Genomic DNA, 13081 nt, shown 5'->3' on the forward strand with positions numbered 1-13081 from the left:
GTGGCTGGGTGGAGATAGGCTCCAGCTGTAGACAGAGAGATCCAGATAATAGCTAATTAAGGCCATTAGCACCCTCAGTGCAGCCCACCTGTGTGTTCTGCTCTGTCCATCTTGCAAGTGCCTGCAAGCAGGCTCTGCCTGTGTGGGAAAGGTGCCTCAGGCCTCACAGTGCTCTTCTGGATACAGACAACAGCCTCTGTGTTCCTGTGGGTTCATCCTGCCTGAGACAGGAGCAGATATACCCCCATGGCCTGTCCCCACACTGCCACAGGCTGCTGGGGTGGGCAGGACCCCATTTATTGCCGCTGGGGGCACTGGGCCGTGCTGGTGCTGCCCTACAAATGCCCGTGTGCTGCCCAGCTGTGTCTGTGGGGTTTGTGTGAGGAGCAGTTGGGCTGCTGTAGGAAGTGGCTCAGAATGAGAAATAAATAGCTCAAAAGAGAAGATACTGTAAAAGTTTCCACTAGGTATTATGGTGAGTGGAGACCTGTTAGTGCTGTGTTTACTCCTTAAGTCTTTTTGTGTGCATTTAAAATTCTTAGTCTTATTTTTGCTTGACTGAAGCTGTACAGGCTTGGAAAAGAGTTACAGGAGTAAAAAAGTGTGTTGTCAAGCCTGTTTTAACAATAAAAAGCAGCAAGCATGGTTGCAAAATGTGATTGCAAAGTTATTCTATGAGTTGTTGACTTTTGAAAATTGTTAGTGTCTTGTATCAGCATAAACATTGCTGTCAAAGGAATGTTTCCTATCCTGCTTTTCCCTCCTCTGTTGTTGAAGGATTTTCTGCAGAAGAAATGCCTGCAAAGTAGCCTGAGTTAATAAAAAATCACAAGTATGATACAACACTAGGAAGTGTGACAAAAACTTGAGTTTGCCTCAGAAGGGACTCTGGGAAGAGATCCTAATGCTTGTTTATCCTGCAGAGTGATCGTTTGTTTTGTTTTTCTCTCTTACTAAAGGTCCTAGAGCTGACACTGCATGCCGTGCTCCTGGGGACAGCTGTGACAAAGGAGGCCAGGTACAGGTGGGTTAATGGAGCAGACACAGCTGCTTGTGATGTCACCAGTGATGGAAAACTGCAGACACTGTGAGCTCACCCAGGCTTGTTCTGCTTCCTTAGACAGGAGCAACAAAGCCTTTTCTGTTCTAATTCTCTCAGTTAGACTTGAGATTTGTTATTTGTAGATATTGCTAATCCAGTTTTTGAACTCGCTATAGAAGGTGTAAGAAAGCTCATAAACCCAAATTACATGGAAGCTACAAGTAGGATCAAGTGGGGAGAGATGAGATGTTATCTGTTCGGGTTTTTCTCACGTGATTTTGTTTAAGGTTGCCCTGCTTGCTTTGATGCTGGCTTCAATAGGAGTCCTTTTCTCCTGATGTTCCCAACCTAGTACTGGGACTGTGCTGCTGACATTTATTTCCATGAATCCTGCAGAACTGTTGTAGAAAGTTCTGGCAAATTTTAACACAATAAAGCATTTTCCTGTTTTTCTGAGCTTTTTAGGGCACTCAGCCACACTTTATTTATAATTCTAAGGGCTAGAAAAGCAGAAAGATTGCTAGTTGCTAGTGATGGAAATAGAGATCCTCACATAGTCACAAGATTCCCAGGTGTTTCAAGCAAACATCAAACTAAAGTCAAGAGTCAGATGATAAAGCTGAGTGTTGGCACCTGGGCAGCCCTGGCTTCACCTGCCAGAAAAGAGGGGAGGGGGAAGAGGGGCAGCTTTCTTAGAAGAGGAGAACTAGAAAAGAGAGCAGCAATGAAGTTGCACTTGGTTGAAGCCGTGAGTGAGAGCTGAAGCAATGTGTTCAGCCTTTACACTGGTGGGGCTCTGATGTTTTTAAATGAAAAAAGAAGGCTGGGCTAGGGGAGACAGGAGGGAGGAGCAGAAAGGAGGGAAAACAAAAGGAAATGTAGAAGCTAATCCCAAGCACTGTGAAAAGGTCATGTGCTTTGATATGAGTAATTAATTTTCTTAGAGCAATGTTGAAAAGGTTAACCTGATTTATGGAATGCAATTTAATTTAAAACGTGTTGTATACCTTGTTAAAAGGGTCCAATTATAGCTGCTAATTCTGTGGACTGACACATGCGCTATGGTCTGATAATAACCCAGTGTGAGGGGGAATATGTGCCAGTCAACAATTAGACATGGCCTATTGAAATTTGAGGGGGAAGGAAAAGGGGTAGAAATGCTGAAAGAACAACTGTTCTCTTTGTATCCAGATCCCATAGTGTCCTCTTTCAATTACCTGCGCTGTGAAGTACTCAGTGATTCATTTTGAATCAGGCTGGCATTCGGAGTGGTTTATCATGGTGCTTTGAGACAGGAGCCAAAATGCCAGTTATTTACAGATCATCCCACCTTGCTCCTTGACCTTCATTCTGTTAATTCTTGTAGCAAAAACTAAAGTAAACCCACCATCCTCCCTCCATGAGTTGGTAAAGAGTGGGCAACAGGATGACAAAATTGCACTAATGGTGCTTGTATGTGGATCTTAGTAATAATCTAAATACCACAGGCCATGTGGAGTGGGGATCCTCAGCTAGAACTTGTGGTCTGAATTTCTAGTCTGGAAACTTTTGTCCTGATTCACTCCTCACTCAGCTGCTCATCCCTCCAGGTCTCTGCAGTATCCCCATTACTCCCAGCCCCTGGGGAGCATGTGCCGGGTGTCCCACAGGGACCCGCTGCTGTGCCTGCTGGAGCAGCCTTGCCACTCTGCTGCTCAACAGTCGGTAACATGAAAACAACATGAAAACAGCCCACGATGACGCAGCCCTGAAGCCACTCGCTACCCAAGCTGCAGTGAAATACGTTTAGTTTCCTCTAGTACCTTCTTTCTTTTGTCAGTCTCCAACATCAGCAGCCAATGTTGCTCCCTTTGTATTTTGTAGCCACTCCTTTAGTGAGCAATTAAGGCAGTGCACATTAATGCAAAGTGACTAATTGCTGTGGGGGCATTCCTGCATGGGGTACGCAATGTTCCCCACAATGTTCTCCATTATTTCCTCCAACAATGAGCCTGTGCTCAGTTTGATACGCTTAAGATTAATGGAGGAACAAGTGTAAACCAAAGAACTGGTTGACAGGATACATATTCCTAGCAGAAGCAGAATAAATTAATTGATTAATGCAGCTCCAAGCTGCCTCTTGTTCCTGAAGTGTGTTGATAAATGGCTGCCAAAATTGTGTGGCTACACATGGTAGCTTTGGAAGTGGTAGCCCCAGCTGCATGGAAGAAGGAACCATGTTGTCTTATTTGGAGAGCTGTGTCTGGCCCCAAGTGCAGCAGTGCCCTTCTGAGCAGGAGGGAGGAGATCTGCAGCTGAAATATGCTTGTGGTTGCGGTTTATCGTGAAGCCAGAAAATATTCCCTGTATTCAAAATGGACTTTGCCATCAAAAACTACAGGTGTTTCCAATGTCAAATATAGTTAGTGAGATGTGTGCAGATGGACTTCCAAATTATTGTAGACTAAGTACTGAGCAATTGCTACATGGCAGGCTCTGTATCTGTTTCCTTTCTGGTACCCTCTCATGCATCATTTGTCAACAGTGTTTGAGGAAAATAAGCTGAGATGTACCCGAGAAGGGTTATTTATGATGAACGCAGCATTCTTGGTATTGGTATTACTTTTGCTGAGAGAAAGAACAGGTGTGTACCAGGCTTTCCTGAGAAACTTTATTGAAGTGCTGTCCTACTAGAGAAATGAAGGACGCTTTTCTGTTCAACAGCATTGAGTGGTCAGAGGGCAGAGCAGCCTGTATTTATATTAACCTTTCAGATTCCTATTGCTGTGACATTGAGTATTGAAACTTTTTTGACATTTTTAGCAATCAAAGGATAAAAAAAATCTTGTCTGAAAGGGTACGGATGGTGGAAGAAACTACCACCTGTCTTGAATAACTCCAACTATCCTCATGTTCACTTCTGCAAACAAAGCTGTCTTCCCAACCTTTACCCAGAACTGCTTTATATTACCATTGCCAAATTAGCTCAGCAAGCTTCATCTTTTGATAACTTCATTATGTGATATTGACTTCTCGGGGAGCTGAAAGGAATATAATGGCAATTTAACATAATGAATAACTGGATGGGGAAGCCAGGCCAGTGAAATGGCCATTCCCTCCTCTACCCTTACCCAGTCAAATCACTGTCAAACATTTAATTTTCTGATGTGCGTGTTAGTCTCTTATCAAGCTTTTTCACCCGAAGAGGATTCCTCCTCAGAGGACCACACAATGATTAACATCAGATGAAAAAAAAAAATGCTGTTTGTATTATCAGAATATTAAAGGGGCAATTGTAATTTCTCAGCTGCAAGGAACACTTAAAGGAAATTACCTCGATTAGGAGAATAAGAATCAGGGAACTGCTTTAAATTTGATGTGTTGAAAAAACATTCAGATAGGATGCTTGGTACCTGTTTGTCATTGGGGGCTTAATATTTACTTCTGTTGATGAGATTTCGTCATGCTCTATTACAATTCATAGACTTGTGTTCCCAAATTTTATGCACCCAAATGCTTTGATTTATAGGGTATAAGTTTTTTCTCTGTAAATTCCTTTTATATTGTCATAAATGTGGTCAGTGATGCTTATCTCATGATATTAATGTGCCGCATTTAATTATATTGTCTTGCTCAAGAAGTGCACTTAGTTTGAAGGAAACTACAAATTGTTAACTTTTGGTAAATGCACATTTCTCACTAAAGAACTGTGATGGTTCCTTCTGTAGACAGCAGTAGGATAGATATCTGGGAAGGATCATGTATTACTGTTGGGTCAGTAGCGACTCGGATCCTTTCCATCTCTGCCTCATGTGGGAGTCCCAACTTCAGATCTCCTGGCCATCAGTTTCTGTGCTTGCTTTCTCATTCCCTGTTCTGTGGCTTCTATTTCCCACCATAGGCACCTACTGAAAATACGTAACATCCTGCTCTGAGCAAACCTGAGTCGGCAGCCTTGCACAGTGCATGCACTGCTGCCGAGCGCTGGTGCTGCCCTGCTTGCCCTGCCTTCCTGCCTGGTGCCCCAGGAACCAGAGGTGTGCTTGTGGGTGTTATTTCCCTTTTTTTAGGGTCAGGGTCGTATGCTTCCCCATTGATTACTCAATCTGTGTAATTACAATCAAAACTACAGGGATTTCAAGCCTGATTGACTGCAAATTAGAAATCTATTGGCTTGGCTGGACTACTAATGACCAAGATTAGGAGAGAACATGGTTTGGGTCTGCTTTTTCTCTGCAGACTTCACTTTAGGTAACTGAAGATTTGGGAGGAGAGGCTTGTGAAGGGAGGCACTCATCCACTCCTCAGAGCAGGCTGGGGAGGGGGTTAGCTCCTCCATCCCTGACGGCAGCTGTGCCCCTATCAGTGTGCACAACTGGCATCCTGGTTTTGTGACCCCTCTACAGTAGCATGGTGTCTATGGGAGTCAGAGCAACAGAGGCTGGGAGGAGCCAAGGAGATATCTGACTGAAAGCACCCCTCCCAGCTCCTCTCTTGATCTGGGGGTCTTTGGCACCCATCCTCCTCACTGGATGTCCCCTTAGCCAGCGCATGAACGACCCTGGTCCATCACTAGGCAGTGGGTTTCCCTTCCCATCATTGTGCCAGGCACAGAAGGACCTGTCAAGGCAGAGCCCCTGCCTTGCTTGGGGAAGTAGAAGTGATGGGATCAGGGGAGAGGGGAACAGAGCTCACCCATACTCCCTGCCCAGGAGGCCCAAGAGCTGACCAGCAGTGGGTGCTTGCTCCCAAAAAAGAGTCTAGGGCCTGGAGTTTGCCTGTCTCCCGCCTCGGAAGCTGAGCAAAGGAGCATCAGCAGGCAGGGAAAAGACCTTTTTCTTTTTTTTAAAATAGGTTTTCATTTAAAAGGTGCCAGAGCCAGCAGATTAGTGTCTTGACTATATAGGTTTCCTAAAGATAAGGCAGAGAAATTGATTTCAATTACCAAAGTGGATAGACAGGCTGCTCTGCACTCTCCAGAGGATTGTTAACCCTCGAGAGACAAGAAATAAAAACCAGGAGGGGGTTTTTGAACCTCAAGCCATTTCCTTAGGAGCAGCTGTGCCTCTCTCGGAGCACAAATCCTCACAAAGGGAGAGAGGTAAAGAAAGGTTTATTTAAGGATGTACAATGATCCTTGTGATACTTTGGGATTTCATATCCTTCAGCGAGGCTCAGGAGGCCAAGGGTTAAAGTGGCTGCAGGGATTAAAGGATTTGATGCCTTTCAAGCACCAGGTTCACCTTTTCCAAGAGCAGCCTGGCTGCTGGGAAGTTTCCCTGTGAGGCTCCAGGGCTGAGCAGTGGTGGACCACAGCTGGACGGGGAGCAGGTTCCCCTGGTGCTGGTGGGCTCCTGCTGGGGTAGCCCTCAGCATGCCCTGCTGCTGGGCCTCTCCATCCCTTGGGGCACAGCCCCAGATTGCAGAGACTGCAGTGATTGCAGCTTGCTTGTAAGAAGCAGCTGGGGGCCATGTGGGTTGTAATCCTGGGCCCAGCTGATCCAGGCACCATGTGTAAGGTGCTGCATATGTGCAGCTGTGGGAAAGCCCAGCTTTTTGTGTGAGGCTTAGCCTGGAATGAGCTAACCCAGCTGAGAGAACAGCACTTGGTGCCTACAGTGAAAGATCAGCCCCTTTGAAAATTCACACCCAGGACATGCAAGGGGCTTTGTTGCAGAGTTTGTACCATCCCTCATCTTCACCTGCAAAGCATTTATGGCACAGGGTGAGGGCTGTGACATGGGCTGTGGGAGCAAAGGAGCGATTCCACCTGCATGACTGAGAACCAGAGGTGACCCAAGGGGCACAGGGAAAGGAGAAGCTGTGCAGGAAGAGAAAAACAGCCATGGGGCCCAGGGCAGCAGCAAACAGAGCCCTCCATGTGCTGCTGGGAGGGAGGGAACAGCCTCTGCCAGCAGTCGGGTCTGGAGGGGACAGCTGCCAGGCTGTGGACCATGGCAAGCGCAGGAGGGGCTGTGCGTGTGCTGATGGGACTGGGCAGCGGGTGTGTGAGGGAGCTGGCCCCGGCAGGCAGGGGCAGAGGCAGGCAGCTGGGTGTTTCCTTGGCACATGTGGGGAGACCACTTCTACCCTTTCATCCTCAGACCTCTCCCATCTGCTCTTCCTGCATTTACACACCCAGCAATTTCTGAAATGTCTCTGTAATTGTGTCCACAGGGTGCCTGCTTGCCTTCCCTCCTCAAATTCAATTCTCTATTTTTTGCAGCTTCACTGCTGCTTGATAATGGGTACCTTGCAATAGATTTTTCCGCTATTCACTTGCTGGGTCTCTTTTGTCCTACCACAGGGAAATTTGCCCCTGTAGGTCTCACAGTAGGCTTCTCAGCTGGATTTCGCATAGGCTTTTATTGCCAGCAGCATCTGTTCTCCTCTCCGATTACTGCAGCACATTTCTTTGATGATAATATGCTTTACTGGGTTCACCAGCAGCTTCTGCGTCTCGCTAAACTCCCATGCAGACTCTCCCCTGCTGCCTCCAGGTATTTTGGTGAGGGGTTTCGCTGTGGTCAGAGATCTTAGGTGGCACATTGTCATTTCTGAACAGAAAGAATTCAGTGGTGCTGCACTGAGAGAAGACCAATGTGATAAGCATATTTAAGCAATCACAGAAAAACACAGCATATAAATAAAACTTTGTTTCAGGCCATAGAATACATCTTGTTCCTGGAAGCAGCTCAGCAATGGCAGCTTTTGTGTCCTTTCAAATACAATTACATATTTCAGAGAAACATCCTGTGATTTGTACTTTGCACTAGCAGTAATGTGGACAGGGCCTGTCCTCTGTGTGCACAGCACCCTTATTTCCCCTTTTCCTCCTCCTCTCAAAGCTCAGCACGCTCCCAGGACAGAGGATTCTCCTGCCACGCCCGTGTGGCACAGCCGCTTCCAGGTGTAGCCTCTGGCACTGTTCCTGGGACAGGCCCCCAGGGAGGCTGCAAAATAGCAAACAATATTTCTGGAGATGCTTGGTTATTTTTTTTTCCCCCTAGTGAAAAAATGTTTTCTGACATACTGGAAATGTTAGCAAAAATACATCTAGATACAGAAATGTTTAGTTTTTAGTGTGTCTCAAACTCAAAACAAGAATGTTTTCCATTCCCAGCAGTGTTTTCTGCAAGGAAAACCTAATCACGTCTTTCCCAGCAGCTCAGTTATTTTCCGTCTTACATTGAGGACATTTCCTGGCTTTTCAGATAAAGATCTCCTGCTTGAATGCTGAGGGGGGGGATGTCAAAGAGTGTATCCATGGCATATTCCCTCATACTTGCCCAGCTTTATCCTCCCTCTGCTCTTTGGTGGGGAACATGCTAGCACCTTAGTGATATTGTAATGGACTTTCTGGAAGTGCCAGAGGTAGATATTACCAAGATAGAGGTGCTTTGAGAGGGCTAATTGGGTAAAACTGGATTTTGTTCGTAACCCAGGATTTCCAATGCACTTGCGGATTTTTTTCTCCTTTCCTCTTAGCTGCTGGCATCATTAATGCCTGGATTTAAGATGACAGAGCTTTAATTGTACAGGACAAAGGCGCCTGGTTCCCTGCTTCACTGATCAATTCCAGTTCATAAATTATAGCAGAAACAAAACTCTTTAGCAATGCTGACAATTAAGTAACATCCTGATAAACATCCCCTTTTGTTTTATTTAAATGAAAATGCCTTTATTTCCACAGAGTTGTATCTTGTAACAATAAGATTCACTGTCCCTGAAGCTTGGTTAATTAAACACAGTATTTGCAATCTACCAAAACAAGCTGTTTTATGCAAGCTGATAACAGGGTTTCCATTTCATAATGTGAACAATTGGGTTATGCAAATGCCAGGATTTTAAGCCCCTGTGATCTGTTTTTGTTGCCTTATTATCTGTTTCTGTCTGCAAACTCCAAATATAGACATCCCAATTAAAAGCAGCTAAATGCCATTAAGTCCAACTAAAGATGTTTTTATCAGTTAAAAACTTCCCCAATTTAATTAAAAATATGGTTTGAAATTGGCCTTTCTTGGCCCAAACTCTACTCCCACACTTCCATCTGTTTGATTTAATTCTTCCGCTACCTCCACCATGGTTTTCATTTCTTGATGTAGCTTTTGAGCCCTTGAGAGATATGGTGAGAGACCATTACTCAGCCAAGATGATGCCCACCCACTGGCACAGGCATTTACACAGAACTGCCTCCAGCTGATTCAGTGAGCCTTGCTGGATGATTTGGGAAAGGAACAGGACTTGAATGTAATAAATTAAACCTGCCCAGGCTCCTAGAAGTGATGATGCTCATTGGGACTCATCCTGCACAGCTGGTCTGATTTCCACCACAGTGTGTGTCATGTATTTGCTGTGTCACACCATGTGTTGAGCCCATCTCATACCTGCAGATTAGAAGCAAGAAGAAAATGTAACCATGGAATAGAAGGGAATAAACACAGGTCTCTTCTCCAGTGGCAACCCGATACGGACAGTGGCTTCTGGTGTCCCCTCCGATGCACGCACGCGCTGAAGATCCCGCAGCTCAGCTCCCTCTCCAGGAGGGAGCTGATGTGCTAGCTGGCCTGAACACATCTGTAAGCTCACTGTGGAGCTGTATTGCGAACACCAGGGCAAAATATGGGCGTCTTTTTGTTCCTTCATGGACCAAGAAAGATCTCTTTCCATCCTCTTTGGTCATTGTCTGCCACGCAGTCCCCACAGAAGGGATGGACGAGGCTCTTCCTTCTCTGCCTTGTGACTTTGAGTTTCTTATCACAGAAGATGAGACAAAAGGCCAGTCCCTTTTAAAAGCCTCACTCGGAGATGAGGTGTATATAAGGCTTTCTGAGCACTCTCGTGATGAAATTGGCGGATGTGTCTCAACACCCGGTTTCCCCCAGGAGGATATAACAGATCACCCCAGCTACATTCAAAGCTTTGCACTGCTTCCAAAGTGCAGTAATTTAACTTTGTATCAGCCATATTTGCAGCAGCTGTCAGTCACCACGACAACAATATTAACACTCTTTATCTTTGTTGTGAGCAACAGAGAATGTGATTCTTGAGGGAAGGAGCAGCAATTGCTTGAGCAGTTGCTTACAACCCAAGTGACTCTATTGAACTGGGAGAGGCTCAAACTGTATTTTAAACATACAAGAAAAGACTTGCTTTTAGAGTATAAAATGGCTTGAATTAACTTTAGGCTGACAAGAGGAAGCAAAGTGAATCACTGGAATAAATATGTGTGAGACAGGAAGATTAGAAGGACGCATTCTGAAATCTCGTACAAATGCAAACTCACTCTTTTTCAAGGCACTTTCTCTGTAGTGGCAGATTTACATTTCCTTGAACTCGGGAGGGGAAGGAGGGTGATTAAAAGGGGGTTTGCTAGCCTTGTGGTTCTTGTTGTCTTAGTTAAATATAAACTGGTTACTCGGAGAATAGTAAGGGTAGTCCCTAGTCTGTATTTTCTCTAAGAAGTAAACCAGGGGAAATAAGTGTCCTGGGTTTCAAACACTGGAGTTTCTTTTCATCAGTTTCCTTTTTTGGGGAAAAACAAACAAGTGTTCTCTCTCGCAGTATTTAGTTTCTTTAATTGTTTCCAGCCTCCCTCCTTCCACTCCAGAGATACCCCTACATTAAGATAAGGCATTGATTGTGTACACTGGGAGAATGCATCCTAGTTAATTAGTTCATTATTCCTTTTTTGCACAAGATTGATGACTTATTAAGTTATGGTAATTACAGAGTTTATTACTTTGGAAATAAAATTAATGAAAAAAACCCACCACATCTTCAGCTGATTGTGCTCTCAGCTAATCTGAAATTTCTGGCGTTGCTATGTAGCAGAGATCTGTACGCTTTTCTTTTGCACTCTGTTCTTCATTGAAACCCAGCTTTGGGGTGTGCAACTTTACCCTTCTGTGGCCTGGTTGAGAAGATGTGCTAGTGACCTTGCAGCTGCTGTTTTTTCGTGCAGGTCCAGAGCTGGAGATCCCCCAAGACTTTAGCAGTCTACCTTAGAAGCCAGTGTAGTTATAGGGCCTCAGTGAGTACCAAAGCTGGAGCATCACCTCTGGCCAGAGGCACAGGGGAGGCTCCACGAGGAGCCCCAGCCTGATCTACTGGGCGAAGGAGAAGAGTTTGCAAGAGGGGAGAGCATCAGTTAAGTGAGCAAAGGTATCTTATGCGTACTTGATGTACACCCTACGTATGGCTCCCTGCTTCTGAAAACGCAACCTGCCAGCACAGTGGACTGAGCACCTTGTGCTCTTTGGCAGCATACAGTAGAGATGAATAATGGAGACACAGGAATAGCTTGCAGGCTCATTCATCACATAAGAGCTGATATTACCAGTGGCAAAATCACGCTAGCCTTTGTCTAGTAATCCAGTCAGATCAGCACTGAGTGCAGGGTAGCGGTGGTGACCACCGCTTCTGCAGCACCAACCACATTTTTGGGGAGGAGCTGTGAGACTGAAACCTGGAAGTGCAGCTGAACGCAATATGCTAGCGAGGATGCTAATGCCTCACTGCCAAGGGAGCCCACAGCAACAGTTGTTAACCATGTTATCAGCTGCGTTTTCAGCTCTAAAATAGAAGGTTTAGATGCTAAAATTAACATGAAGCAGGCTGAAATGAAGGAAAGTGTGATAGTGGATCTTATAACTCAGAAGTGTGAAAGAATAGAAAGCAGGCTGCTTTATTGCTGTTTCACTTTCTGCTTGCACAGCTCTGCAATTGCCTGTTACGTGACATTTGCACTAGAGCAGTGCCAGTTTAGTGGAAAATTAAAAAATAATCAAACACTTGTAACCCAAACTGTTTGCATGGGAGAGCCTGCAAACCAGCAGGGCTGGCTGTCAGCAGACCCGAGAGGGAAAAGTCAGGATTTCATGGCGGATTTCTCTCCCAGCGTGGCATTTCTGAAGCAGTGGCGTTCTCTCCAGGTTGTGTGTAGGGCTGAGACAAAGGACAGGCTGTAAAACCATCAGTTTTTAAGCAATGTGTGAAACAAGCCAAGGGGCCAAAGTTGTAGTGGGCCCATATTTTTCTCATTGTAAGTATTCCAAGTGGCAGAGAAGCTGTGAAGGAGATGCTGCAGCCGACAAAACTTTTCTTTGGATCCCCTGCTTTGTTTCACCATCAGGACCACAACTGGCCATGAATCCCACTTCTCCTGCCTTGTGAAAATGTCAGCTTCCCTGATATTCCTAAGAGAAAATGTTTTCAAGAAAAACACAGATGTTAAATCAATTCTTCCATCTTTCCTCCCTTCCATTTTTTTGAGCTACTAACATTGTCCTTTTGGGAATGTACTTATGAACCATAAACATCTGTCAGTTTGCTGCAAACAATTCCCAATCTTTAGCTGAATGGCCTCCTCTCTATTTCTTTGTTTTTTTCCCAGCAGCCTTCCTGGTTGCACTGGGTATATTTTAAGATGACTGGCACCAGTGCAGGTGCCCACAGGCAGAAGCTGACTGACATTTTGCCTTGATACATGAAAAAAGTGCTCGTGGCTTGTTTTCCACCTCCAGAGGCAGCAAATTGGAGAAAAAGAAATTAAAAGGCATTAGGATAGGAGCAGAAATAGCTCCAACATCAACTCATGAGACTGAATTACAGAACACAAAAGTTGCAGAAATGTCAGTAAGTGAGCATCGTAGCAAAAGTTTTAGTCTGTCCACCTGTTTTGTCCTGCTCCGGCGCAGAGGTTATCGTGCAGATTGCATGAGCTGCAGGCTGTGTACTGCACGTGCCCCTTGCTGCGATTCAGAGGGAGCTACAGTGCCAGCCAGGGGAGAAAATCCCACCCGAGAGCTCTGCCAGCCACCAGCACCGATGCAGCTGCAGTAGCACCAGCTGAAAGGGGCATTGCTTTTCTTGTGTCAGCACAGCGCGAGTGCTTCCTGCACATGTGGGCACCTATAGCGCTCAGCTAACCTTCTTGGATGTATTGCAATGCCCCAATGAGCTTCTGTCTTCATCTTTAGATAAATATAATTTGAAAATTCCATCCCCAGGCTCCAAGATCAATTTAAATTTTTATCTTGTAGGGGTCAGGAACCACCT

General features: G+C 45.3%; 1 long non-coding RNA gene across 1 annotated transcript; it reads left to right on the top strand.

Annotated features, from left to right (window-relative positions):
- Window positions 1-345: 345 nt before the first annotated feature.
- On the top strand, window positions 346-10154 carry LOC148055377 (uncharacterized). The gene is made up of 3 exons (XR_015705540.1): window positions 346-475; window positions 960-1024; window positions 9127-10154. It is a non-coding gene; the product is annotated as an uncharacterized LOC148055377 (long non-coding RNA).
- Window positions 10155-13081: the final 2927 nt, after the last annotated feature.

This window comes from Nipponia nippon, unplaced genomic scaffold (assembly GCF_047370975.1).
Source record: "Nipponia nippon isolate SJK-2023a ecotype South Korea unplaced genomic scaffold, ASM4737097v1 scaffold_23, whole genome shotgun sequence".
In the NCBI taxonomy this organism is placed as follows: Eukaryota; Metazoa; Chordata; class Aves; order Pelecaniformes; family Threskiornithidae; genus Nipponia; species Nipponia nippon.